This window comes from Otolemur garnettii, unplaced genomic scaffold, assembly GCF_000181295.1.
Source record: "Otolemur garnettii isolate 467f Iridium unplaced genomic scaffold, OtoGar3 scaffold00017, whole genome shotgun sequence".
NCBI classification, from domain to species: Eukaryota; Metazoa; Chordata; class Mammalia; order Primates; family Galagidae; genus Otolemur; species Otolemur garnettii.
This window is the reverse complement of record NW_003852412.1, coordinates 23,500,395-23,505,196: the sequence shown is the minus strand read 5'-3', so window position 1 is coordinate 23,505,196 and position 4,802 is coordinate 23,500,395. Positions and strand designations below refer to the sequence as shown.

Below are 4,802 nucleotides of genomic sequence, written 5' to 3'. Positions count from 1 at the left end.
TCAAAATAACTAAGTAAATTTTATTTACTTTTAATTTTTTTTGAGTATTTTTTTCATTTTTCAAATTAATATGAGGGTACAAGTTTTAGGTTACATTGTTTTCACTCCTGGGGTAAAGTTCCATTTGTAGAAGAGCCCCTCACCCAGAGGCATGTTATACACCCTCACAATGTGCACAATAGGTGAGATCCCACCTCATGCCCTCCCTCCTTCTTCCAAACGTCCTCCCCCCACCCCTCCCACTTCTGGACCATATTAGTGTTTTATTGTTCTTATGAGCATTGATTTCATATTAGTATGGAGTACATTGGAATGTCTTACCACAAAAAATAAGAGAGGTGATGGATATGTTAATCACTTGGATTTAAGCATTCCACATTGTATATGGAATCATCACATTGTACCCCATAAATGTATACATTTGTAATTTTAATTGGAAATTAAATTAAAAAATACTAAATAAGAGCAGCATCAGATCCAAAATGGCGGCCAGCAGGAGGCTGATGAAGGAGCTTGAAGAAATCAGCAAATGTGGAATGAAAAGCTTCTGTAACATTCAGGTTGATGAAGCTAATTTATTGACTTGGCAAGGGCTTACTGTTTCTGACAACCCTCCATATGATAAGAGGGCCTTCAGAATCGAAATCAGCTTTCCAGCAGAGTACCCATTCAAGCCACCAAAGATCACATTTAAAACAAAGGTCTATTACCCGAACATCGATGAAAAGGGGCAGGTCTGTCTGCCAGTAATTAGTGCTGAAAACTGGAAACCAGCAACCAAAACCGACCCAGTAATCCAGTCCCTCATAGCCCTGGTGAACGAGCCCCGCCACCCGCCCCCGCACACCCCCTTCAGGCTGACCTAGCTGAAGAATACTCTAAGGATTGTAAAAAGTTCTGCAAGAAGGCTGAAGAGTTTACAAAGAAATATGGGGAAAAGTGACCTGTGGACTAAAATCTGCCACGATTGATTCCAGCAAGTGTGAGTAGAGACCCCGCAAAGCAAGACTCTGTGGAAAATTGACACGTGCCACCTCCTGGCGTTCACTTGTGGCAGTTACTAACTTTCTAGTTTTCTTAATCAAAAGTGGTCTAGGTAACCTGTAAAGAAAGGATTAAGAATTTAAGATGCTCTTAAAAAATACTAATTAATAGCCACACACACACATACACAAAAGTGGGCCTAGCCGGCAGTGTGTTAAGAGTGACAGAAGTTGGGTGGCGCCTGTGGCCCAGTGGGTAGGGCACCGGTTCCATATACTGAGGGTGGCGGGTTCAAACCAGCCCCTGGCCAAACTGCAACAGAAAAATAGCCAGGCATTGTGGCCGGCGCCTGTCATCCCAGCTACTAGGGAGGCTGAGGCAAGAGAATCACCTGGGTCCAGGTTGCTGTGAGCTGTGTAACTCCATGGCACTCTACCCAGGTCAGTAAAGTGAGACTCTGTCTCTATTAAAAAAAAAAAAAAGTGACAGAAGTTTATTTGTCTTGTGCAAGAGCATGAGAGATGAATGGTCCAGGGCTGTCAAGGAAGCCTTATCACCCCAAATTGCTCTAGTCATCATTTCACAGGTGGGAACAGGGGCGCAGGAAAAAGTCAAGGCAACACACCTCTGTGAGGGTGACTTGGAAGTTGTACACAGCTTTTCCACCCACATCCTGTCGGCCTAGCTATGCTCACACGACCACACCTACCTACGAGAGAGGTTGAGAAGTCTAGTCGGTAGCTGGGTGCCCATTGCTGTTACTGGATTCTTATTCTTCATGTTCCCAGATATACTCCACCACTCTTAGCATTAGTTAGGCGTCTCAGATGGGACAACTGGGGCATTGAAACCAACAAGCTCAATGAATCCTCCCCACAGCATTACAAAGTATTGAATAAAGAGGAGAGATGTTAAATCCAAATTTAGGGAGGTGTCTATTTAAAAGGACAATTCTATTTGGGTGCCTGTTTGAGTTCCTACCATGTGGCATTTTCAGCTAGTGTGTATCTGTTGTCTCTAGGCAATTAAAATTATTCAGCATCAAATTCCCATCTCTGAAACCAGAAAAAGGAATCTAAGAAGCATTCACTGATGGTCTGACTCAGAACAACTGTGTTCCCTTTGCTCTGTTCATGCATTTCCAATCGGCCTTAATGTAAAGCACCACGCGGGCACTCTTGTACATGAAATCCTTGTTCTCAACTTGGCAGCAATCCTGGCTTTAGGTTCTAAATGGTCATTCTGGGATGGTAAATCAGCAGTCCTCAGCTGATGGCTCTAACAATGAGGAGATCGCTGGAGGCAGGTGGCGTTGTGAGGCCTAGTACTGTTGGCGTTAAGTGACCATTCATATTTGCTACAGGAGCAGTAAATTGCCCTGTTTTAAAACAGGAAGTCTGAGTTAAAAGCTGTGTAAAACTGTTAGACTGTAGCCTGTGCTCCAGGCACTTCTAATTAGGTCATTTGGAAAAAGATGACCTTTTAGTTTCTGAGTCTCTTTGCCGGGGACACATGTTTCTAATTACCATTGGTATTTTACTTCACCCAAGCTGTTGACAAGCTGAGCTTTTCTGTTAGGTGCGTGTGTGAGTGTGCGTGTCTGTGAGCACACACTCTGTGAAGTCAATAACATTTTGTGTTCTAGCATTTTGCAAACAGAAGATGGAAACAATGTGCACAGTGATTTTACTGTCAGAGCAAACTGGAGTCATATGGACTTGAGCGAAGTGCACAGGAAGGGACGTTTCTGATGTCCCTCGTGTTTGGGGCAAACTTGGCTTTAACGCTGTTTGAAGTCACTGTATCAGTATTTATTTTATTTTGGGCTGGCAAGTGTGTGTGTCAGATACAAAGGGAGAAATGAACTTCGGTCAACACTCTAAAAAATTAACTGCTGGTCATACTTGAAATTCTGTCAAGGACCCAAACCCAGATCTCAGGACCATCTGTTAAGGTCCACGTGCCCTTCTGCGCGCTACTTTGGAAAGGTTTACAAATGCAAACAAATGCTGTCTTCTAAAGATCACTTCTTCCAAAAGAAGTTCAGAGATAAGGGACGACATGATTGTCTATAGTTCGAAATATATTCCATGTTTCAGGAGGTAGCTCAGGAAGTGAGGCATTTCCCCAGGGCTGGATTGCCACTGTCTTCCTTTTCTGTTTCAGGGGAAGTCTCTCAATGTGCTATCAGGTTCTTTCCCTGAAATCATAAAATCTTAAAATCACAGAGCTGGCAGGCCTTTGAGAAGGCTTCCAGCTCACAGTCTGCCTGGAGGCCTTTCTGAACTTAAACTCTCTTAGAATATAATGGTCAGCTCTTAACAATCTCTCACAAGGGAGAGTTGACAAGGAAGGATGGTACTATCTAAATGTTTAATACATAAATTACTCTGGCAGTTTGAAGAGAAAGTATGGAAGATGATTTGAAGTTTATTATGAAATTGCTAATAATTTATTCAACTCAATTTTCTCTTGGAAGTTCTACGGTGGGTAATGATGGGTCTCTAAGAGTGCAGTTCCATGTCTGGAGAGTCTGGAGAGGAGCTGGCAGCCATTGTGTGACAGGCTGGCAGCAGGCCAAGCCACCCTGCAGGGCGGTTCTGAGGAGCAAGGCTGGGTCAGTCCCAGGAGCAGCTGTAACACAGGTGAAGAATTTCTGGACGTGGGCACTCCCTGCAGTCACGCCGTTTTCAGAGGCTGCTCTGGTGATCCTAGAGGATTTGGCTTCTTTTCTTTGTTCTTACTCTTGGTTGGTTGGCTTACGTACTGTAGGGAGGTTAATCAACAATTAAAGTATTTAGTGTCCTTCCTGTGGAAAGGGGAGCCTATGAGCAGGTGGCTGGGTTGGAGTCTGGTCCAGGAGACACTTCCTTTTACCGGCCAAGTAGCTTGTTATGGTTGTACGCGTGAGGTAGCCTGAGAATGCCCCCAGCAGACCTCAGAGGGCAGGGAATGCAGTTGGTCAGGGGCTCCGGCTGAAGCACTTGGAGACCTAGTGCTGTTTGCTCTGAGGTCACGCTGCCCAAGGGTCCAGCCAGTGACTGAGCCAGGCCAGATGCTAAGGCAGGCTCAGTCCTGGGACAGCCTCAATTTCTCTGACAGACAACTTTGGCTCAAGAACTTCCCTGATATCTTGCAGAACCTCCAAGCTGATGCTTCCAACTAAGCTTCTTTCTGTCTGCCCCACTCAGGGAGTGGTCTGCATGGGGGTGCTCCCGGTCTCCCCAGTGTCTATCTGTGCTGTCACCTGACTTCCCCTAATGAAATCCATGACTAAGTAATCCTTACGTCCCCAAACATAGCCAACACAAGGCTCTGGTGCTTTATAAAACTTTGTTTGGAGGCTTGCGGGTATTATAAGAGAATAGCAATGTAAAAAAGTAAAACTTACAGCTGGATTAAATCCCACGATTCCGGGTGCCATCTGTCATGCTTGTCACAGGTGGCATCATTTTGACTGGCTTTGCTTAGTCTCATGCCTACTGCAACATTGCTGGGGGTCATTTCATCTCCCTTCGAAGGGAATTTCCTCAGATCAATCCTTCCCGGAAATCTGGGACACTTCTGCCTCTTTCCTTACTTCTCACCTAAGGAATTTAATAGGAAGTTGATATAATACCATCTCTGCAGAGACGCTGTTCACAAAGCCATCATCAGGCCTTAACATCTGAAATTACCTATTTCAGAATAAAAATTTGACTTTTCTTTTGCATAAATCAAAGGATCATTACAGCTATTTTCGCCAAACAAGAAGCATTCTTTCCTTGCAAATGTATATTGCTTTTACTTCTATGTGTAGAAGAGTTTCTCAACATGAC

General features: G+C 44.3%; 1 pseudogene; it reads left to right on the top strand.

Annotated features, from left to right (window-relative positions):
- Nucleotides 1–482: 482 nt before the first annotated feature.
- LOC100960659 lies at nt 483–955 on the top strand (annotated as a pseudogene).
- Nucleotides 956–4,802: the final 3,847 nt, after the last annotated feature.